We start from the raw sequence: 24,689 nt of genomic DNA, 5'->3' as shown, positions 1-24,689 counted from the left end.
ACATAAATTAGTAAACTGTAATTTAGCTGGTTAATATTCCATATATTAATTTTATCAAAGTCCTATAATAAATAGGGAGGTATAGGGACTGTATGTATGTCCCCTCTATATGTATTTTAAAATTGTTTTATTATTTATTATATTGTTAATTCAGAGATTACAATAGAATGAGCAGATTCCCAAAGAGGCGAGACCCTAATTTATGAGCAGAATAGTATTTTCTAGAAATAAACCATATATATTCCATGTAGGAAAAATAGTGGTTATTGACAGTAATTTTATATTATAGTATTTAATTCTACGGCATCATTAAGCCCGCCGGGGTAGATGGAACCCATTTTGAACATCCAATAGGTTTCTTGTTGACATAATTTTTTATAACGGTCCCCACCCCTATTGGTTTTCGGGATGTGCTCCACTCCAATTAGTTTAAGGCTGTTGGGATTGCCTTGGTGGGATTCGTGGAAGTGTTGAGAGACACTATGAGTTGACAGTCTTTTAATAATATTTCTGCGGTGTTCAAGAAACCTGATTTTGAGTTTTCTAGTGGTGCGCCCTACGTATTTAAGTCCACATTCACATATGAGTATATATATAACATATGATGAATTACAATTGATGAAATGTTTAATTTCATATAGTGCCCCGTTATCTTCAGTTTTGATGGTCTTGATTCTATTATCTATGTGGTTACAAGTGATACACCTGGTTGCTCCACATTTAAAAAACCCTTTAGTATTAGATGGAAGCCAGGAATCTGGTTGGGCTGTGATTTTTGGATCAATTTTCAGAAAACTGGGTGCTAATGAATTTCTAAGGGATCTGTTTTTCTTAAAGATGAAAACAGGGTCGTTTGGCAGAAGGGGGGCTATTAGGTAATCTTGTTTAAGGATATTATGGTTTCTCCTTATAATTTGTTTAATTTGAGAGCAATGACTATTATAGGTAGAGATAAATGCTATTGGTTTCTCATCTTCTATTAAATTAGTTTTATCCTTTTTGTTGATGAGTAGTGTGTTTCTATCTAGTTTTTTAACTTCTTCAAGTGCTTTGTTTAGAAGAGCTGTAGGGTACCCTCTCTGTTCAAATGATTTTAGCATCTCAGATGCCTGAGCTTCAAATGATATTATATCGGAGCAGTTACGTCTAAGGCGTATAAGTTGTCCCCTGGGGATGTTTCTCTTCCAGGGGGGGTAGTGGGCACTAGAATAATGTAAGTATGCCTTCGTGCCTACTTCCTTGGCATAATTAGTAGTGTGAATTATGTCATTTTTAGCTTCAAGTGACACATCCAAAAAATTAATACATTGTGAGTGATATTGGTGAGTGAAGGATAAACCATAAGTGTTAGTGTTAAGAAAATCAACAAATAGCTGTGCTGAATTTGAATCCCCATTCCAAATAATAAAAAGGTCGTCAATGTACCTGCCATACAGGACCAGGTTCGCCTCCCAGCCGCCCCTCCAGATAAGTTGTTCCTCCAATTCGCCCACATAGAGGTTGGCATAGCTGGGGGCGAACCTGGTCCCCATGGCGGTACCCTTGACTTGTAGATAGTGAGATTGAAGAAACAAAAAATAATTGTGATGAAGAATATATGAGATGGAATCAATTATAAATTTCTTGTGTATCTCACTCAGGTCTCCATCTTGGGTGAGTCGATTAGAAATTGTGAGTAAACCTTTGTCGTGTGGAATATTTGAATAGAGGCTTTGGACATCCAAAGTTAGAAATGCATATGAGTCAAGCCATTTCACGTCTTTGATGAGAGATAGGAAATGAGTGGTATCCTTGATGTGAGATCTGAGTGTAGGTACTCGGGGTTGTAGGTATGAATCTACATAATAAGATAGATTAGATGTGAGAGAGTGAATTCCTGAAATAATAGGGCGCCCCGGGGGTGAGGTGAGGGATTTGTGTATTTTGGGTAAATGATAATATACTGGGGTGACAGGGTGTGCAGAATAAAGAAAATTGTATTCATCTTTGGATATGACTTCATCATTTAGAGCCCCCCCTAGAAGAGTAGTAAGCTCCAGAAGGAATTCTTGGGTAGGATCGCTATTTAGTTTGGTATAGAACTCAGGGTTTTCTAACTGTCTTGTGGCCTCCAATATATAGTCGGTCTTATTCTGTATAACGAGCCCCCCCCCCTTGTCAGCCTCCTTAATGATGATAGATTTATCCTTGGTTAGATTATTAATGGCCCTTTTCTCTTGTCGAGATAGATTAGATTTATTTTTATGTTTATATGGATGGAGATGGATATCAGAACACATAGTTTTGAAATCGTCCATAGTCACCTTATAAAAGGTTTCTATGCTGGAACCTTTAAATTTGATTGGAAAAAATTCTGACCTCTGTTTGAAGTTCTTTCTAGATACATCATACAGTTTCTCTATTTTGTTGGAGGTACATTGTTCTGTACCCGCCAATTCCTCCAGTATGTCCAGAGCTATCTGGTCCCCATCATCAAGCACTATGGGTATAGCTTCCTCCTTCCTTTGTTTTATATGTTGTTTAGCGAAGAATCTTTTGCGGCATAAGGTTCTTATGTATCTATTAAGTTCCACAAACAAAGTAAAGATGTTTGGGGGAGTGGATGGAGAAAATTTAAGGCCCTTATTTAGGAGTGAGATTTCGGAATCTGAGAGTACCTTTTTAGATAAATTAAAAATATGGGAGGTCTTTATACCCTTAGCCTTATTTTTATTTAGTTTCTTGTATTTTTCTTTCTTACCCCCTCTTCTGCCTCTGAATCTGTACTTCTTCTTCCTCTTTTTGATGTTAACTGTTGATCGTTCGCTTGTGGTGCTTGATCCCATTGGGATTTGTTTGGGCGTTTCTCTAAAAAAACTTCTGTTGTGGTTTCCTTTCTGCTAATATCTCTTTCTTTGGGTCTCGCCCCTCTGCTCTGTATGTCATGGGTTAATCTGTCCTGGATTCTGGGAGATACTGGATGAGGGTGTCTAGGGTGTGAGAGTCCCGTTTCATTTCTATTATTTCTCCTAAAAGAAGGTGAGCTATTCGACCAGTGGTGTCTCGTGTATTCCTGTTCTCTGTATTGAGGGTAATTAGATTTCCCATAGGGAGAGGAATAGGTTTTTCTAGTGGAAAATTTCCTGCGTCTATTGGATATTGATTTGTTATATGGTCGACCTTGTGTTCTTTCATATGGTCTCCCTCGCTGTTCTATCTGTTCCTCCCTATTCTTTAATTTATATGTTCTTACAGTTCCTTTCGTGTAATCATCATAGTCTCGCCTAAATTTCGTACATTTAGTATCTAAAAGCGTTTGTTCGAATTTATCAATTTTTTCTGTGACTATCCTATCCCTTTCTTTGAATTCAGGTATATTGGCATGTGGTTCAAGTCTCTTTTTAACTTCCTCAATTTCTTGTTCTATTTGTTTTGCTCTTTCCATTCTATATTTAATGACTAGCTCCATTAGAGTAAAGGAGCACCTGTCAAGAATATTTTCCCATTGTTCCTGAAATACTTTATTCTCTTGAAAAATAGAGGGTTTGAAAAGTCTGAGTCCCCTTGGGATCATTTTCTTATCGATGTATTTTTGTAAATTTACACCATCTAGCCATTGTTTCAGCTCAGATTTTAGTAGGTCTTCTAATTTATAGAATTCCTCTGATAGTCTCAAGTGTGACTTGTAGTTAATAACCCCGTCCCCTAGACAACAGGACCCACAACAAACAAAGCCATTGGCCAAGGTCCGTTTGCACACTTCCTGTTTGCCCCTATTCATTTATTTACATACTAATAAAAACCTTCTAAACAACTCGTTTTTACAAAGAATGTATACATTTATTACTTAACACATGTCACTTGAAGTAGGTCTGTCTCAGCTAATAAGTTTATTGTGATTTTATGTATCTAGTTTAAAACGTGGTCATGTAATTGCACTCATGTGTTTCAAGGGGCTAATTAGCCACCATATTAGAGGTGGTATATAAACCCCACATGTTTTAGACTGCACATACCTTTGAGAAAGCTGCCAGTTGGTTGCAGCGAAACGCGTCAGGTGCTACCAGGGACCCCTGCCAGGAAGTGACTCTAAGGAGGACCGAACCATTCCCCGAAGTTTCGTCCAGACGTCCTGCTTTATTCTCAGACTACATATGGCAATTATCGCATAAAGGACAGCATACACCGTAATGCATGAGGAGCTCTCCACTACAGATTCCGGAGCACATTACCCTCTAACGGTAACTAGTCCATCCATTGGACCCTGCCTAAAATTCTGAGACTATTACATAAGCTGGACTGTATTGATATAGGGGAAATACATCAGGAACGGTCACTGCATATATCTCCACGAAGTCCTAATATAACACCTGGCGAATTGGGTAGTCCTTTAAGATGTTATTTTTACATTTTAATAATTGTATTATTTAACACTTGATACATGTGCATATTTTATCTATTATCTTAATATATATCTATTGTGCAATTTTAGGAATGAATGGACATTAGTGCCTGTAAATGCTCTACCTCTGAGGAATGGCCCTTATTCCCACTTTCCAGGCAGATGGCCTTACTAGTGGCATAGCAGGGAGCCTTCCGGGCCAAAGGCACTGGCTCAACTTTCCTGTTCCTTCTGGCTGGAACAGTGAATCCTGTATAGCCGGGTTCCAATACAGTATGGTACCATTCTTCCGCAGCCTGCACCACTGTTGGCATCATTTCCCCCGAAGATAGCATCTCCACTTCAGCTGATAATGTCTCTGACCCAACCTTCGGCATAACGTCTTCAGCGATTGGTGTAGCTATGCCTGTGTCTGAACTGAAACTAGGCATAGGCAATGGTTTCAGCTTAGAAACCTCCTCCTGAAGCTCCTCCAAGTCTTGCGACAGAGCCTTATTGGCCAGCACTAAACTCCCGTACCGTGTCTGGTCACAGGAGATTTCCTCTAATCGTCCTTGGCTATGTACTACAAAGTTTTCAGGTCTTGGTTTAGCCTTTGCCAAGGTTTCCTGCAACTCTGACACCTGGCCTGAGAGCTTGGCACTCTCTTCTCTACTCCTTCCCAATTTGGTCAGAGAGTCAGACAAAAGAGATTCCTTCTCCTCCAGCTTTTGCGTTAAGGTGTTCACCTGCTCTTGAAGGAAATCACATTTTTCCTTAAGCTCTTCTAGCTCCTGGTCCTTTAATTGGACATTGCTTTCAAGGTCACTTATCGTGTGACACTGTTACCTTTGAAAACTGTAAGTGAAAGGAAAAATAAAAATTCCATTTTTCTTTTTAGCACAGATTAAGCTTTTAAAAAAGCACTGAAAGGTAGCATGTGCATAGTGGTCTCAAATACCTTACACTGGAAGTGCAAATAAATAACTTCTCCCTTCAGGCTCTTAAAACTAGAACTCAGGGATTGCTGGGACACATAGTGCCACAAAATATCTCTATTTAAATAGAACCACATTTATAAAAGGTTTCAACTTTGGTTGATTGGTCTTAATGAGCTAATTAACAGGGACACCAGACTCCCATTACCAGATTTTGCAGGCACAGGTAAAAATAAGCTTGGAAAAGAAATTCCGGCATAAATTATCAGCTGCTTGCAACCCCTTAGAGCAAATCAGCACAGCTACTTTCAATGAATGGTGCAAAGCATATAAGACAGAACAGGCCATGCACCCTGTTTACCTCTTTGCTGCCAATGCAAACCTTTGCACCAAAATCAAACACATTCAGTTTAAACAAAACATATCATTATTTTCACCCCGTGGGGTTGGGTTTAACCGCTACTCACAACACCCTTGGTCTGGTACTGATGCCCACAAGTTCAGCTTGGTCTGGAGTTTGCTAGTATGTGTGCCGCTACCTTGTGGCTGTTGGGTCCTCTACCACGTGTGAGACGACTAGCAGAAGGGTCCCTGTTCAGGCGCCATTTGTAACGGGAGTCTTGCTAGAATGCACTCTGCTCCAAAAATTCTGCCAGCGACCGACTCCAGGCTTGTGCAAAAACAACAAACACCTTTTATTCAGGTAGCTCAAAAACAAAGATATACATAAAACAAAGATCACTGTCTTTAGTATAAACTATCAGGGAGGTTAGGCCCTGCATCACTCCCTCTTACTTAATAAGGAACCCTTCAGGTCCCGGCATCCTGACACTAGTGGCCCAGCCCTCTAGATCCCACTGTCCCTAACAGGCCTATCACCTGGACACTAACTGCCTTCAGGAGCCCTGACTCATGGGAGAGACTCTGCTTTAAACCCAGCACCAAGGTACTGGCTGATGAAGCAGCTTCTTGGGCTAAGAAGCCTAATGGTCCATCCACACTTCCCATCCACCCCCAGGATCCTGTGTGTAGCTTACAGGTGGCAAAGTACCTCTCCTGCTACAATATATATATATATATATATATATATATATATATAGGTAATTCAGAAAGAAAAGACCGTTTGGTTATGAAATGTAAAAAAAAAAAAGGAAAACATTGTTCCTATTTGGATGTAAAATTTAAGAAATAAAAATAAATAAAATTGTCCTCTTTTTAAAAAAACACCAGAGTACCTGTCTATTTCTCCACACCTCCTTCATTAAATAATTTATCTTATATGTCCACGAGATTTAAAATCTCCTTGTTGTACTTGGCTGTCTCCAGTCCATTCAAGTGACTGGTGAAAATCGCTTGGAGCAAGTTCTGGACTATAACATGGATGAACATCCTGGTCTACCTTTACCATGCATATTTGTTCATCCTTTATTGAACATTTCACACCACTTTCTCACATCACTATACACCTGCTTTAACTGGTGATACATTTAGTCAGGTCTCACTTTCTGCGCATACAAGAATTGAATAACACTCCTCACTTCTCAGGTGGAAGGATTTTGTATCGTAGGTTCATTTGAACAACAGACATTGCTAAAAACAGGGTGTAGTCAGGATCCCGATGGTCGGGATCCCGGCGGGAAAAATAGAGACGCTGGGATCCGGATCGCCAGAATGCCGGCAGTGCTGCCACAGCTATTCCCACTCCTGAGTGTCCAAGACACCCATGCAGTGGGACTAGAACCTGTGGTGAGCGCAGGGAGCCACCGAGCGAATAGCTTTGCTGCTCTCACCCCCTTGATCCCGGTTCTCGGTATTCTGATCGCCAGTACCCACCTGTTACAACTATAAAAGCATATCACTAGAAAACAGGATAGGGAGACTGCCTGACCTAAAACTGTTCATGGTGAATGACCTGCACAAAGGGTCTTTACTTTCTGGATTACCCTTGTGTGTGTGCATAGTCTATAAACTGTAGTTTCATATTTTTTTGAATGGCAGCTAGAAACCACGCCCATACATACAATACCTCCTGTAAATGTATTTTCATATATCATCTGACATGTTTCCACTGCATAAACATATTGGCACTATATACAGTACATCATATTATACCAATAAAAAGTAAAGAACATGTGTTTTATAGTAATTTTTGTTCTTGAACCCGTTGTAGATAAATTTAGGATAATGCATTTCTGTAATATTCTAATATATACAGTGCATCCGGAAAGTGTTAACATTGCTTTACTTTTTCCACATTTTGTTATGTTACAGCCTTATTCCAAAATGGAATAAATTCATTTTTGTCCTCAAAATTCTACACACAGTACCCCATAATGAAAAAGTGAAAAGTTTTTTTTAGATTTTTGCGAATTTATAAAAAATAAAAAATTAAGAAATCACATGTACATAAGTATTCACAGCCTTTGCCACAGCTCAAAATTTAGCTCAGGTGCATCCTGTTTCCACTGATCACCCTTGAGATGTTTCTACAGCTTAATTGGAGTCCACCTGTGGTAAATTCAGTTGATTGTACATGATTTGGAAAGGCACACACCTGTCTATATAAGGTCCCACACTTGACAGTGCATGTCTGGGCACAAACCAAGCATGGAGTCACAGGAATTGTCTGTAGACCTCCGAGACAGGATTGTCTGGAGGCACAAATCTGGGGAAGGGTACAGAAAAATATCTGCTGCTTTGAAGGTCACAATGAGCACAGTGGCCTCCATCATCTCTAAATGGAAGAAGTTTGTAACCACCAGGACTCTTCCTAGAGCTGGCTGGCCATTTAAACTGAGCGATCGGGAAGAAGTGCCCTAGTCAAGAAGGTCAGAGCTACAGCATTCCTCTGTGGAGAGAGGAGAACCTTCCAGAAAGACAACCATACCTGCAGCAATCCATCAATCAGGCTTGTATGGTAGAGTGGTCAGACGGAAGCCACTCCTTAGTAAAAAGCACATGGCAGCCTGCCTGGAGTTTGCCAAAATGCACCTGAAGGACTTTCAGACCATGAGAAACAAAATTCTCTGGTCTGATGAGAAAGAAATTTAACTCTTTGATGTGAATGCCAGGCGTCATGTTTGGAGGAAACCAGGCACCGCTCATCACTAGGTCAATACCATCCCAACAGTGAAGCATGGTGGTGGCAGCATCATGCCGTGGGGATGTTTTTCAGTGGCAGGAACTGGGAGACTAGTCAGGATAGAGAGAAATATGAATGCAGCAATGTATAGAGACATTCTGGATGAAAACCTCTCTTGACCTCAGACGGGGGCGATTGTTCATCTTTCAGGACAACGATCCTAAGCACATAGCCAAGATATCAAAGGAATGGCTTCAGGACATCTTTGTGAATGTCCTTGAGTGGCTGAGCCAGAGCCCAGACTTGAATCCGATTGAACATCTCTGGAGAGATCTGAAAATGGCTGTGCACCGATGCTTCCCATCCAACCTGATGGAGCTTGAGAGGTGCTGCAAAGAGGAATGGGAGAAACTGCCCAAATATAGGTGTGCCAAGCTTGTGGCATCATATTCAAAAAGACTTAAGGCTGTAATTTCTGCCAAAGGTGCATCAACAAAGTATTTAGCAAAGGCCGTGAATACTTATGTACAAGTGATTTCTTAGTTTTTTTTTATTTTTATAAATTTGCAAAACTCTAAAAAAAACTTTTTCATGTTGTCATTATGGGGCATTGGGCCTAATTCAGACCTAATCGCTGCTGCAAATTTGTTAGCAGTTATGCAAAACCATGGGGGTCATTCTGAGTTGATCACTAGCTGCCGTTGTTCGCAGCGCACCAATCAGGCTAAAAATCGGCATTTCTGTGCATGCGTATGCACCGCATTGCGCACATGCGATGTAAGGGTACAAAGGCTTTTGTGGTTTTGCACAGGTTCTAGCGAAATTTTCATTCGCACTGGCGGCCGCAAGAAGATTGACAGGAAAGGGGCATTTCTGGGTGTCAACTGACCGTTTTTAGGGAGTGCTTAGAAAAACGCAGGCGTGGCTGGGCGAACACTGGGTGGGTGTGTGTCGTCAAAAGCCAACCCTCCAAAGTTAGAATCAACTCACACGAAGAGTAAGTACAGGGCTGGTCTTGTTTTGCACAAAATGTTTTTGCAGATGCTCTGCTGCACAGGCGTTCGCACTTCTGCAAAATTAAAATACACTCCCGGGTGGGCGGCGACAATGCGCTTGCACGGCTGCTAAAGGTAGCTAGCGAGCGATCAACTCGGAATGACCCCCCATGTGCGCTGCATGGGAGGCAGATATAACATGTGCAGAGAGAGTTAGATTTGGGTGTGGTGTGTTCAATCTGCAATCTAAATTGCAGTGTAAAAATAAAGCAGCCAGTATTTACCCTGCACAGAAACAAAATAACCCACCCAAATCTAACTCTCTCTGCAAATGTTATATCTGCCACACGTGCAGTGCACATGGGGGGTCATTCCGAGTTGCTTGCTCGTTGCCGATTTTCGCTATATTGCGATTAGTCGCTTACTGCGCATGCGCAAGGTGTGCAGAGCGCATGCGCTTAGTTATTTTACACAAAAGTTAGGTATTTTACTCACGGCATGACGAGGATTTTTCTCTGACGTCCTAAGTGGATGCTGGGGACTCCGTCAGGACCATGGGGAATAGCGGCTCCGCAGGAGACAGGGCACAAAAGTAAAAGCTTTAGGATCAGGTGGTGTGCACTGGCTCCTCCCCCTATGACCCTCCTCCAAGCCTCAGTTAGATTTTTGTGCCCGGCCGAGAAGGGTGCAATCTAGGTGGCTCTCCTAAAGAGCTGCTTAGAGTAAAAGTTTTGTTAGGTTTTTTATTTTCAGTGAGTCCTGCTGGCAACAGGCTCACTGCATCGAGGGACTTAGGGGAGAGAAGTGAACTCACCTGCGTGCAGGATGGATTGGCTTCTTAGGCTACTGGACACCATTAGCTCCAGAGGGAGTCGGAACACAGGTCTCACCCTGGGGTTCGTCCCGGAGCCGCGCCGCCGACCCCCTTGCAGATGCCGAAAAGTGAAGAGGTCCAGAAACCGGCGGCAGAAGACTTTTCAGTCTTCATAAGGTAGCGCACAGCACTGCAGCTGTGCGCCATTGTTGTCAGCACACTTCATAGCAGCGGTCACTGAGGGTGCAGGGCGCTGGGGGGGGCGCCCTGGGCAGCAATGATAGTACCTTATTCTGGCTAAAAATACATCACATATAGCCCCTGGGGGCTATATGGATGTATTTAACCCCTGCCAGGTCTCAGAAAAACGGGAGAAGAAGCCCGCCGAAAAGGGGGCGGGGCCTATTCTCCTCAGCACACAGCGCCATTTTCCCTCACAGAAATGCTGGTGGGAAGGCTCCCAGGCTCTCCCCTGCACTGCACTACAGAAACAGGGTTAAAACAGAGAGGGGGGGCACTTATTTGGCGATATGACTATATATATTAAAATGCTATAGGGGAAAAACACTTATATAAAGGTTGTCCCTGTATAATTATAGCGTTTTTGGTGTGTGCTGGCAAACTCTCCCTCTGTCTCCCCAAAGGGCTAGTGGGGTCCTGTCCTCTATCAGAGCATTCCCTGTGTGTGTGCTGTGTGTCGGTACGTGTGTGTCGACATGTATGAGGACGATGTTGGTGAGGAGGCGGAGCAATTGCCTGTAATGGTGATGTCACTCTCTAGGGAGTCGACACCGGAATGGATGGCTTATTCAAGGAATTACGTGATAATGTCAACAGAGACGGCCGGCAAAAAAAAAAAATAGTACCTGTCCAGGCGTCTCAAACACCGTCAGGGGCTTTAAAAAACGCCCATTTACCTCAGTCGGTCGACACAGACACAGACACGGACACTGATTTCAGTGTCGACGGTGAAGAAACAAACGTATTTTCCTTTAGGGCCACACGTTACTTGTTAAGGGCAATGAAGGAGGTGTTACATATTTCTGATACTACAAGTACCACAAAAAAGGGTATTATGTGGGGTGTGAAAAAACTACCTGTAGTTTTTCCTGAATCAGATAAATTAAATGAAGTGTGTGATGATGCGTGGGTTTCCCCCGATAGAAAATTATTGGCGGTATACCCTTTCCCGCCAGAAGTTAGGGCGCGTTGGGAAACACCCCTTAGGGTGGATAAGGCGCTCACACGCTTATCAAAACAAGTGGCGGTACCGTCTCCGGATAGGGCCGTCCTCAAGGAGCCAACTTATAGGAGGCTGGAAAATATCCTAAGAAGTATATACACACATACTGGTGTTATACTGCGACCAGCGATCGCCTCAGCCTGGATGTGCAGAGCTGGGGTGGCTTGGTCGGATTCCCTGACTAAAAATATTGATACCCTTGACAGGGACAGTATTTTATTGACTATAGAGCATTTAAAGGATGCATTTCTATATATACGAGATGCACAGAGGGATATCTGCACTCTGGCATCAAGAGTAAGTGCGATGTCCATATCTGCCAGAAGATGTTTATGGACAAGACAGTGGTCAGGTGATGCAGATTCCAAACGGCACAAAGAAGTATTGCCGTATAAAGGGGAGGAGTTATTTGGGGTCGGTCCATCGGACCTGGTGGCCACGGCAACTGCTGGAAAATCCACCGTTTTTACCCTAAGTCACATCTCTGCAGAAAAAGACACCGTCTTTTCAGCCTCAGTCCTTTCGTCCCCATAAGAGTCATATCTGCCCAGGGATAGAGGAAAGGGAAGATGACTGCAGCAGGCAGCCCATTCCCAGGAACAGAAGCCTCCACCGCTTCTGCCAAGTTTCTCAGCATGACGCTGGGGCCGTACAGGACCCCTGGATCCTACAAGTAGGATCCCAGGGGTACAGATTGGAAAGTCGAGACGTTTCCCCCTCGCAGGTTCCTGAAGTCTGCTTTACCAACGTCTCCCTCCGACAGGGAGGCAGTATTGGAAACAATTCACAAGCTGTATTCCCAGCAGGTGATAATCAAAGTACCCCTCCTACAACAAGGAAAGGGGTATTATTCCACACTATGTTGTGGTACTGAAGCCAGAAGGCTCGGTGAGACCTATTCTAAATCTGAAATATTTGAACACTTACAAAGGTTCAAATCAAGATGGAGTCACTCAGAGCAGTGATAGCGAACCAGGAAGAAGGGGACTATAGGGTGTCCCGGGACATCAGGGATACTTACCTCCATGTCCCAATTTGCCCTTCTCACCAAGAGTACCTCAGGTTCGTGGTACAGAACTGTCACTATCAGTTTCAGACGCTGCCGTTTAAATTGTCCACGGCACCCCGGGTCTTTACCAAGGTAATGGCCGAAATGATGATTCTTCTTCAAGGAAAAGGGACGACCTCCTGATAAGAGCAAGGTCCAGAGAACAGTTGGAGGTCGGAGTAGCACTATCTCAAGTAGTTCTACGACAGCACGGGTGGATTCTAAATATTCCAAAACCGCAGTTGTTTCCGACGACACATCGGCTGTTCCTAGGGATGATTCTGGACACAGTCCAGAAAAGGGTGTTTCTCCCGGAGAAGAAAGCCAGGGAGTTATCCGAGCTAGTCAGGAATCTCCTAAAACCAGGAAAAGTGTCAGTGCATCATTGCACAAGGGTCCTGGAAAAAATGGTGGCTTCTTACGAAGCGATTCCATTCGGCAGATTTCACGCAAGAACTTTTCAGTGGGATCTGCTGGAAAAATGGTCCGGATCGCATCTTCAGATACATCAGCGGATAACCCTGTCTCCAAGGACAAGGGTGTTTCTTCTGCGGTGGCTGCAGAGTGCTCATCTATTAAAGGGCCGCAGATTCGGCATTCAGGACTGGGTCCTGGTGACCACGGATGCCAGCCTGAGAGGCTGGGGAGCAGTCACACAGGGAAAAAATTTCCAGGGAGTGTGATATAGTCTGGAGACTTCTCTCCACATAAATATACTGGAGCTAAGGGCAATTTACAATGCTCTAAGCTTAGCAAGACCTCTGCTTCAAGGTCAGCCGGTATTGATCCAGTGGGACAACATCACGGCAGTCGCCCACGTAAACAGACAGGGCGGCACAAGAAGCAGGAGGGCAATGGCAGAAACTGCAAGGATTCTTCGCTGGGCGGAAAATCATGTGATAACACTGTCAGCAGTGTTCATTCCGGGAGTGGACAACTGGGAAGCAGACTTCCTCAGCAGGCACGACCTCCACCCGGGAGAGTGGGGACTTCATCGGGAAGTCTTCCACATGATTGTGAACCGTTGGGAAAGACCAAAGGTGGACATGATGGCGTCCCGCCTGAACAAAAAACTGGACAGGTATTGCGCCAGGTCAAGAGACCCTCAGGCAATAGCTGTGGACGTTCTGGTAACACCGTGGGTGTACCAGTCGGTGTATGTGTTCCCTCCTCTGCTTCTCATACCCAAGGTACTGAGAATTATAAGACGTAGAGGAGTAAGAACTATACTCGTGGCTCCGGATTGGCCAAGAAGGACTTGGTACCCGGAACTTCAAGAAATGCTCACAGAGGACTCATGGCCTCTGCCGCTAAGAAGGGACTTGCTTCAGCAAGTACCATGTCTGTTCCAACATTCCTACCCTGGTCAAAGCCAGGAAGGAGGTGACCGCAAAACATTATCACCACATGTGGCGAAAATATGTTGCGTGGTGTGAGGCCAGGAAGGTCCCATGAAGAAATTTCAACTCGGTCGTTCCTGCATTTCCTGCAAACAGGAGTGTCTATGGGCCTCAAATTGGGGTCCATTAAGGTTCAAATTTCGGCCCTGTCAATTTTCTTCCAGAAAAAATTGGCTTCAGTTCCTGAAGTCCAGAAGTTTGTCAAGGGAGTACTGCATATACAACCCCCTTTTGTGCCTCCAGTGGCACTGTGGGATCTCAACGTAGTTCTGGGATTCCTCAAATCACATTGGTTTAAACCGCTCAAATCTGTGGATTTGAAATATCTCACATGGAAAGTGACCATGCTGTTGGCCCTGGCCTCGGCCAGGCGAGTGTCAGAATTGGCGGCTTTGTCTCACAAAGCCCATATCTGATTGTCCATTCGGACAGGGCAGAGCTGCGGACTCGTCCCCAGTTTCTCCCTAAGGTGGTGTCAGCGTTTCACCTGCACCAGCTTATTGTGGTACCTGCGGCTACTAGGGACTTGGAGGACTCCAAGTTGCTAGATGTTGTCAGGGCCCTGAAAATATAGGTTTCCAGAACGGCTGGAGTCAGGAAAACTGACTTGCTGTTATCCTGTAGGCACCCAAAAAACTGGGTGCTCTTGCTTCTAAGCAGACGATTGCTAGTTGGATGTGTAGTACAATTCAGCTTGCACATTCTGTGGCAGGCCTGCCACAGCCAAAATATGTAAATGCCCTTTCCACAAGGAAGGTGGGCTCATCTTGGGCGGCTGCCCGAGGGGTCTCGGCTTTACAACTTTGCCGAGCTGCTACTTGGTCAGGGGCACACCCTGGCTGAGGAGGACCTGGAGTTCTCTCATTCGGTGCTGCAGAGTCATCCGCACTCTCCCGCCCATTTGGGAGCTTTGGTATAATCCCCATGGTCCTGACGGAGTCCCCAGCATCCACTTAGGACGTCAGAGAAAATAAGAATTTACTTACCGATAATTCTATTTCTCGTAGTCCGTAGTGGATGCTGGGCGCCCATCCCAAGTGCGGATTGTCTGCAATACTTGTACATAGTTATTGTTACAAAAATCGGGTTATTATTGTTGTGAGCCATCTTTTCAGAGGCTCCGCTGTTATCATGCTGTTAACTGGGTTCAGATCACAGGTTGTACAGTGTGATTGGTGTGGCTGGTATGAGTCTTACCCGGGATTCAAAATCCTTCCTTATTGTGTACGCTCGTCCGGGCACAGTATCCTAACTGAGGCTTGGAGGAGGGTCATAGGGGTAGGAGCCAGTGCACACCACCTGATCCTAAAGCTTTTACTTTTGTGCCCTGTCTCCTGCGGAGCCGCTATTCCCCATGGTCCTGACGGAGTCCCCAGCATCCACTACGGACTACGAGAAATAGAATTATCGGTAAGTAAATTCTTATTTTCATCGTTCTGGTGATTGTACTGTGATTGACAGGAAGTGGGTGTTTCTGGGCGGAAACTGGACGTTTTCTGGGTGTGTGCGAAAAAACGCTGGCGTTTCTGGGAAAAACGCGGGAGTGTCTGAAGAAACGGGGGAGTGTCTGGGCGAATGCTGGGTGTGTTTGCGACGTCAAACCGGGAACGAAACTGACTGAACTGATCGCAATGTAGGAGTAAGTCTGGAGCTACTCAGAAACTGCTAAGAAATTTCTATTCGCAATTCTGCTAATCTTTCGTTTGCAATTCTGCTATGCTAAGATACACTCCCAGAGGGCGGCGGCTTAGCGTGTGCAATGCTGCTAAAAGCAGCTAGCGAGCGAACAACTCGGAATGAGGGCCATGGGCCCTCATTCCGAGTTCTTCACTCGCTAGCTGCTTTTTGCAGCATTGCACACGCTTGGCCGCCGCCCTCTGGGAGTGTATCTTAGCATAGCAGAATAGCGAACGAAAGATTAGCAGAACTGCTACTAAATAATTCTTTGCAGTTTCTGAGTAGCTCCAGACCTACTCACAGATTGCGATCAGCTCAGTCCGTTTAGTTCCTGGTTTGACTTCACAAACACGCCCTGCATTTGGCCAGCCACTCCCCCGTTTCTCCAGACACTCCCGCATTTTTCCCTGACACGCCTGCGTTTTTTAGCACACTCCCAGAAAATCAGTTGTGCGACTGGAAAGCGTCGTACAAACACCAGCAAAACTGCTAAGCTTTTAGTTAAATAACTTAGCGCATGAGCGCTGCGTACCATGCGCATGCGCATTTAGCAGCAAATCGCAGCATAGCGAAAATCGGCAACGAGCGAACAACTCGGAATGACCACCATGGTTTTGCCCAACTGCTAACACATTTGTTGCTGCGATCAACTCTGAATTACCCCCTGAATTAGACCTCTTGGGGTATATTTACTAAGATTCGTAATTTCCGAAAATAGGTCAAAGTTCAATCACGAATGACATCGACAGTGTAAAACTGCAACTTTTTGAATTGATTACGATGGATTTACTAAGCTGTCGTATTCGTATTTTTCTTTGCTTCCGATGTCGATGTCATTCGTTTTTTTTTACCTATTTTTACGGCAGTGATTAGCAAAACACTGCCGTTTTTTTTTACAATCAATCTCGGCCGGATCTGTGTGATCCGTGCTGGGGTTCTTATTTTTTTTTTTTTTTAATTAAACAATGTAAAATGCCAAAAAAAAATGCGTGGGGTCCCCCCTCCTAAGCATAACCAGCCTCGGGCTCTTTGAGCCGATCCAGGTTGCAGAAATATGGGGAAAAAATTGACAGGGGTTCCCCCATATTTAAGCAACCAGCATCGGGCTCTGCGCCTGGTCCTGGTTCCAAAAATACGGGGGACAAAAAGAGTAGGGGTCCCCCGTATTTTTAAAACCAGCACCGGGCTCCACTAGCTGGACAGATAATGCCACAGCCGGGGGTCACTTTTATACAGTGCCCTGCGGCCGTGGCATCAAAAATCCAACTAGTCACCCCTGGCCGGGGTACCCTGGGGGAGTGGGGACCCCTTCAATCAAGGGGTCCCCCCCCCCCAGCCACCCAAGGGCCAGGGGTGAAGCCCGAGGCTGTCCCCCCCCATCCAATGGGCTGCGGATGGGGAGGCTGATAGCCATTTGTGATAATGAAAAGATATTGTTTTTAGTAGCAGTACTACAAGTCCCAGCAAGCCTCCCCCGCATGCTGGTACTTGGAGAACCACAAGTACCAGCATGCGGCGGAAAAACGGGCCCGCTGGTACCTGTAGTACTACCACTAAAAAAATACCCAAAAAAACACAAGACACACACACCGTGAAAGTATAATTTTATTACATACATACACACATACATACATACTTACCTTATGTTCTCACGCAGGTCGGTCCTCTTCTCCAGTAGAATCCAAGGGCTACCTGTTGAAGAAATTCTACTCACCAGATCCATGGGTCCAGGCTCCTCGGCAAATCCAGGGTTAATCCACGTACTTGAATAAATAAAAAAAAACGGTGTCCCGACCACGAACTGAAAGGGGACCCATGTTTGCACATGGGTCACCTTCCCACGAATGCCAGAAACCCACTTTGACTTCTGTCTAAGTGGGTTTCTTCAGCCAATCAGGGAGTGCCACGTTGTAGCACTCTCCTGATCAGCTGTGTGCTGCTGTCCTCACTGACAGGCAGCACGCGGCAGTGTTACAATGTAGCGCCTATGCGCTACATTGTAACCAATGATGGGAACTTTCTGCCCTGCGGTTGACCTAAAGTGACGTCACCGCTGAGCAGAAAGTTCCCAGCATTGGTTACAATGGAGCGCATAGGCGCTACATTGTAACACTGCCGTGTGCCGCCTGTCAGTGAGGACAGCAGCACACAGCTGATCAGGAGAGTGCTACAACGTGGCACTCCCTGATTGGCTGAAGAAACCCACTTAGACAGAAGTCAAAGTGGGTTTCTGGCATTCGTGGGAAGGTGACCCATGTGCAAACATGGGTCCCCTTTCAGTTCGTGGTCGGGACACCGTTTTTTTTTTTTATTCAAGTACGTGGATTAACCCTGGATTTGCCGAGGAGCCTGGACCCATGGATCTGGTGAGTAGAATTTCTTCAACAGGTAGCCCTTGGATTCTACTGGAGAAGAGGACCGACCTGCGTGAGAACATAAGGTAAGTATGTATGTATGTGTGTATGTATGTAATAAAATTATACTTTCACGGTGTGTGTGTCTTGTGTTTTTTTGGGTATTTTTTTAGTGGTAGTACTACAGGTACCAGCGGGCCCGTTTTTCCGCCGCATGCTGGTACTTGTGGTTCTCCAAGTACCAGCATGCGGGGGAGGCTTGCTGGGACTTGTAGTACTGCTACTAAAAACAATATCTTTTATTTTACAACAAAGGCTATCAGCCCTCCCATCCGCAGCCCATTGGATGGGGGGGGACAGCCTCGGGCTTCACCCCTGGCCCTTGGGTGGCTGGGGGGGGGGACCCCTTGATTGAAGGGGTCCCCACTCCCCCAGGGTACCCCGGCCAGGGGTGACTAGTTGGATTTTTGATGCCACGGCCGCAGGGCACTATATAAAAGTGACCCCCGGCTGTGGCATTATCTGTCCAGCTAGTGGAGCCCGGTGCTGGTTTTAAAAATACGGGGGACCTCTACTCTTTTTGTCCCCCGTATTTTTGGGACCAGGACCAGGCGCAGAGCCCGATGCTGGTTGCTTAAATATGGGGGAACCCCTGTCATTTTTCCCCCCATATTTCTGCAACCAGGATCGGCTCAAAGAGCCCGAGGCTGGTTATGCTTAGGAGGGGGGACCCCACGCAATTTTTTTGGCAAAAATAAGCACTTTCCCACCCCTTCCCACTGATATACATGCACGGATCTCATGGATCCCTGCATGCATCTCAAATCACGGAAAAAAAAAGCAGGTCTGTTTTTTTTTTAGGACTTTTTTACGAGTTGTAATTTTTCACGGCAGTGTTTTGTGTTTTTTTGCTTTGCACTTCTTAGTAAATGACCGAGATTCATATCTAAACAGGCGTAATTTGACCGATGGTGTATTCATTCGTAATTTTTTACCTGAACTAGCAAAAAATTACGAATGCCCTCATCACTGCCGTGATTAGTGTTTAGTAAATGACCGAGATTAACCGAGATGACACTTTGAAGAAAAAACGGCATCTCGGTCAAAATCGGGAGCTTAGTAAATATACCCCCTTGTGTGTAGAATTTTGAGGGAAAAAATAAATTTATCCCATTTTGGAATAAGGCTGTAACAACAAAATGTGGAAAAAGTGAAGCGCTGTGAATACTTTCCAGATGCACTGTAAAAGCATAAGCTACTAAGTTTACAGTAATTTATTGCACTTTATATAACTATTCTGTTCTAAATGGAAGGTTTAATGTTTTTTTTGGGAATAATTAAACCCATAATCTCTGCATTTTTCATTATGTGTCAGATTTTGAAAAATAATTACCTGTTAACAGTTCTAGAGACTAATATGGGAAGATACTACAGCATGCAAGCATCTCATCTTGAACTCTTGCAAAATTGGACTCTCTGGGAGGCTGAGAGGTTTGAAATTAATTTCACATGTCATCGGTTAGGTTAAACCATGTTCTGTAATTGTATTGATCTAACAGAAACAGAGGATAAAGGTGATTATATCACACCTAATAGCAAATCCTTGGAGCAAGCCATTTACACTCAAGTCTTTAATCCTCGCCATATATTGACAACAATAAAGAAGCCAATTAGGGGGAATTTGGATTTACTTTCCAAGGTCACAGAGTAATGTAAGGGATGAGATTTCATAAATAACATTCCTTCTCATGCAAATAAACAGCTATAGTAAAAGACACATTTTGCGCTATGCACAGGCTTGTGTGTTCATTCAGTTTATAGTGCCCCCAGTGCAATACTTGTCTTTGTGTCATACTTGTCCTTGGGTCATCACAAGCAGTGGCGTATCGATAATGGGAGCAGTTTGTGTGGTGCAGACAGACCCCTTGGGTCCAGGAGGGGGGCGGGGGTGCAAACACTGCACACCCTGCACCCATTTTTTCACTCCTCACCTCTCCGGAGTCCCCCGCCGGCGGCAGCATGTCTCCACAATATCCGGGTAAATGCCATGACGGTCATTTTCCCAGAGTTTTGCGCATGGTCAGTAAGGAAATCTCTGGGAAGATGGCCACCACTCCATTTTCCCAGAGAATTGCGTATACGCAATAGAGTCTGTGCCCCTCTAGTGTTCAGACTGTATTGTGCTGCTGGGCTCCGTCTACGGAGAAGGGCACAGACTCTATTGCCAGTATTGCTGTGGTAGTGCTGGCTGGAACAACTTCAGGACGCTCCAGATATTCACTCTGCAGTATGCGCAGTCCCCCAGAACCTCTTGGGGACACTCCAGGCAGTGTTGTCTTACTGGTGGTGGTGGTGGCCCCGCCCCTTGGCCTGACATCATTATGTTATCAGTCACGGGGCATGGCTAGGGGTGTGGTCTGCACAGGGTGCAGTGCAGCCCTGTTATGACACTACAGAGCATTGTATAATACCCTAATTTGTTTACTTTCTTAATGCTGCATAGTTAGCGTTATTACTATAATTAGCTGTTTTATATTTTAGTTTTAAAGTGCTAATGTACTGTTACACAGTGCTGTATATTGAGGGGATCATGATACAAATTAATTACATACCTGTGACATAACTTCAGATGGTAAAGACGCCCCTTAACTGAACTTACAATTTAAAGGGAAATGTATCAAACGTCCTATAGGAAAACAACTATATAAGTTACCCATAGCAACCAATCAGATTCTATAATTTTATAGAAAGTACTAGCTAGATGATATCCTCTTTAGAATGTTTTATAAATCTCCCCCTAAGAGTAGTAGCAGTGGCGTAACTACAGGGTAGCTAGACATTTGTGCAGGGGCCCACAAGGTGAAGTGGAACCACCAATTCCCGGCATCTGAATAGGCCTGAACCTGCGCAGAATTGCCATTTTTTTGCCTGATCGCTGCACAGTGACCGAAAACAGCTATCGAACATCTCGGAATGACCACCACAGAGTCAGGACATTTATTCCTCTTGTTTGCAGAAAAGTGGATACTCATAGCATCAGTGTCAGACTGGAGAATGAAGGGCCCACCAGGTGAATTAATTAGTAGGGTCCCATGTTTAGGGGTGTGACCAGCAGCCACATTGGTTTGCTGAACCGTTAGAGAGTAAATGGTCTGGGCCTCTTGCAAAATCTATGTTGTAAATACTGCTAGTGCATGCATGATCACTTACTAGACTAATAACAGCAATGCACTGTAGCAAATACACCATAGTCCTGTGCAGTACAATGTAGGATATGTATAATTTATAATTCAAGTACACAGTCTGGAACCTAGGGGGTCATTCCGAGTTGATCGCTCGCTGCCGTTTTTCGCAGCGCAGCGATCAGTAAAAAAAAAGGCAAATATGTGCCTGCATATGCACCGCAATGCGCATGCGTGACGTACGGGTACATCAAGCATCGTGGTTTTGTACAGGTTCTAGCGATGCTTTCAGTCGCACTGGCAGTCGCAAGAAGATTTACAGAAAGTGGGAGTTTCTGGTTGTCAACTGACCGTTTTCTGGGAGTGTTTGAAAAAACGCAGGCGTGGCCGGGCGTTTGTTGGGCGGGTATCTGACTTCATTACCGTGTCACTCGTCGCAGCAATCATTGCACAGGATAAGTAACTACAGGGCTGGTCTTGTCTTGCACAAAATGTGTTTGCAGGCGCACTGCTGCACAAGCGTTCACACTCCTGCAAAGCGAAAATACACTCCCCCGGGAGCAGCAACTATGCATTTGCACGGCTGCTAAAAACTGCTAGCAAGTGATCAACTCAGAATAACCCCCCTAATCCCTAGAGGAGGTGCCCCCCCTTCCCCAGGCAGTGGTGCTCACAGTGGGTTTCCCCTGTACCCCTGTGGGCCAGTCCACCCCTGCAAAGCATACACACATTTTTAACCTTTTTAACTGAACAAACGATTATGGGCAAGGTAGAGCACAGCGATGACTGACAGTGCGGACATGCTGTTCGAATATCAACATAATATTAAGAAGTAGAGATGAGTGGGCTCGGTTTCCAGAAAACCAAGCCCACCCGAACTTCAGGGACCTGAGAGAATCTGTGCGCTGACTTGGGTTTTCCCGCTTTGCTTGGATTCCAAATAGAGGCCAAATGTTATTGCCTCGGTGTCGGATTCTCTCTACTTTTCGATTCGATATAAGTGATAGGTGATTCGGATGCCATTTCACACAGGACTGCTAGAGATCTGTGTGCTCTGACAGTTTGTACTGACTCCACTCCAGTGGTTGAGCTGACCTCTCTGTCCACTCCTGTACTGCTTAGCTGACCTATCTGTCCAGTGTCCATCCACTCCAGTGCTGAACTGACCTGTCAGTCCAGTGTTCATCCTCTACAGTACTGCTGAGCTGACCTATCTGTCCATTGTCCATCCACTTCAGTGTTGAGCTGACTTATCTGTCCAGTGTCCATCCACTCCAGTGCTTAGCTGATCTATCTGTCCAGTGTCCATCCACTACAGTAGTGCTAAGCTGACCTATCTGTCCAGTGTCCATCCACTACAGTAGTGCTGAGCTGATATATCTGTCCAGTGTCCATCCACTCCAGTGCTGCTGAGCTGGGGTTCACTACGATATGCCGGCGGTCGGGCTCCCGGCGACCAGCATACCGGCGTCGGGAGCCCGACCGCCGGCTTACCGACAGTGTGGCGAGCGCAAATGAGCCCCGTGCTATGCGCGCCACGCTATTTTATTCTCCCTCCAGGGGGGTCGTGGACCCCCACAAGAGAGAATAAGTGTCGGTATGCCGGCTGTCGGGATCCCGGCGCCGGTATACTGTGCGCCCGGATCCCGTCAGTCGGCATACTGAAGACCACCCACTGAGCTGATATATCTGTCCAGTGTCCATCCACTCCAGTGCTGCTGAGCTGATATATCTGTCCAGTGTCCATCCACTCCAGTGCTGTGCTGATCTATCTGTCCATTCCTGTCCCCTCAGGGTCCTTAGTGGTGTTAATATTGGCCAAGCTGAATTACAGTACAGGCAGTTAACATACAGTATATAGTGGCAAATGCTCAATTAGCTTAGTGATATCATTCAGGTGCTCGAAAGGGAGGAGTTTCTCTTAGCAGGAAAAAAAACACATTTAGTTTCCCCCAGCACCCTGAATAATAGCAGTAACCAGATTTAAATCCCACACAATATCTTAGAATTCAGAGATCTTGTTTACATATATCTGCACAAATGTATGTATAAGCCCCCCAAGCTGTGTCAAGGCCTCTCTGTATATATTGGGGGTCCCTAGCGCTATATCTAGGTGCAGGAAGTGACACCCCTAAAATCAGCATAAGCCAGAAAGCCCAGGGCAGCATGCCAGTGAAAAGACTATAATGTTTTTGGCGGAAATATTGATTTTTTTTTTGCTATATATAAAATGAAAAGTATGAAAGGTGTATTATGTGTATATATAGTGTAGGTAAAGCATGTATATTTATTGTAATGTAAATGTATATATATTCATAGGAAGGCAAGATGTAATGTAATATAATGTAAAATGAGTTATGGGGATAGGGATGATTGTTGCATGCCCCACACTTTCAGGGTTTATCTAAGATATAGTGCAGGGAAAATGTGCCTATCGCACGCTGGTAGCCATGCGCGCTGGTAAGATGAGCAGGGGAGCTGTGTGAGAGCCGGGTGCAGAAAGGACCCGCGCGCCGGTAACATAGGAGAGCCGTGTGCAGAGAGGGACCACGCGCCGGTAACAGGGGAGAGCCGTGTGCAGAGGAAGACCCGCGCGGCCGGTAAGAGATAGCGTATAAAAGACGCTTTCAGCCGGCGGACGGGCAGTATGCAGATCCCCCTGATCAGTGCACACCTCCGCTCCTTGAGCCACTGCTGAGCAAGAGAGCGAGCTGTGAACACAGCGGCTGGTAAGGAGTCTGGAGAAAGCGCCAGAGCAGGGTTACAAGGCCAGTCACCAGATGCCGTGGAGGGGTATTGGAGACGGAGCGCCCGCTGAGGTGCAGCACAACCTCTTACCGCACAGAGCTGTAATAGTGGAGAGAGGCTGCTGCATGTAGCGTTGACCCGTTGCCAAGAGAGCCCCAATCACCCTACTACAAGGCAGGTGAAAGGATGCTGGCTAGGGAGAGGCGGTCCAGGGGAGTGTAGGCAGAGCCGGCGGTGATTGAAGCCTGGAAGCCTCCCAGAGACAGTGAGAGTGGCTGGTTATATTACACAGCCTGTAGTGAAGCCAGGGCGGTCACCAGTAAGCAGCCAATCAGAGAGTCGGGGGAGTGGCCAGCAGAAACCGAGTCAGAAGGAAGGATGAGGCAGTGAAGCATAGGAAGGGTGAGAAAGCTAAAATGCAACACACAGCACCTTTCACCTCCTCCACTACAAAACTACTATTGGCATAGACCAACCTATTTGCGGACACTTAGCCTAAGCCAGCCTATTTGCATAGACCAGCCTATTGGCGGACACTTAGCCTAAGCCAGCCTATTTGCATAAACCAGCCTATTGATGGACACTTAGCATAAACCAGCATATTGGCATAAGCCAGCCTATTGATGGACACTAAGCATAAACCATCTTATTGGCATAGACCAGCCTATGGGTGGACACTTAGCCTAAGCCAGCCTATTTGCATAAACCAGCCTATTGATGGACACAGCATAAACCAGTTTATTGGTGGACACTGAAGTAAGGAAATTCAGTGAAAGTTGAGAGTTTAGAAGTGACTGTAATACCGCAAGTATACTCCTAGTGGCATGTCAAAGAACTTTATAAAATAT

General features: G+C 45.3%; 1 protein-coding gene and 1 long non-coding RNA gene across 5 annotated transcripts in view; one reads left to right on the top strand and one right to left on the bottom strand.

Annotated features, from left to right (window-relative positions):
* DOCK2 (dedicator of cytokinesis 2) overlaps window positions 1–24,689 on the top strand; it is a 1,781,615-nt gene that overhangs the window by 694,012 nt on the left and 1,062,914 nt on the right. The gene's annotated exons all lie outside the window — the stretch shown is intronic.
* On the bottom strand, window positions 5,741–24,099 carry LOC134933215 (uncharacterized). The gene is made up of 3 exons (XR_010179638.1): window positions 23,932–24,099; window positions 19,305–19,463; window positions 5,741–5,968 (listed from the first exon to the last, which is right to left on the bottom strand). It is a non-coding gene; the product is annotated as an uncharacterized LOC134933215 (long non-coding RNA).

This window comes from Pseudophryne corroboree, chromosome 6, assembly GCF_028390025.1.
Source record: "Pseudophryne corroboree isolate aPseCor3 chromosome 6, aPseCor3.hap2, whole genome shotgun sequence".
In the NCBI taxonomy this organism is placed as follows: domain Eukaryota; kingdom Metazoa; phylum Chordata; class Amphibia; order Anura; family Myobatrachidae; genus Pseudophryne; species Pseudophryne corroboree.
The sequence above is the reverse complement of the archived record's forward strand: the minus strand, read 5'-3'. Positions and strand labels throughout refer to the sequence as shown.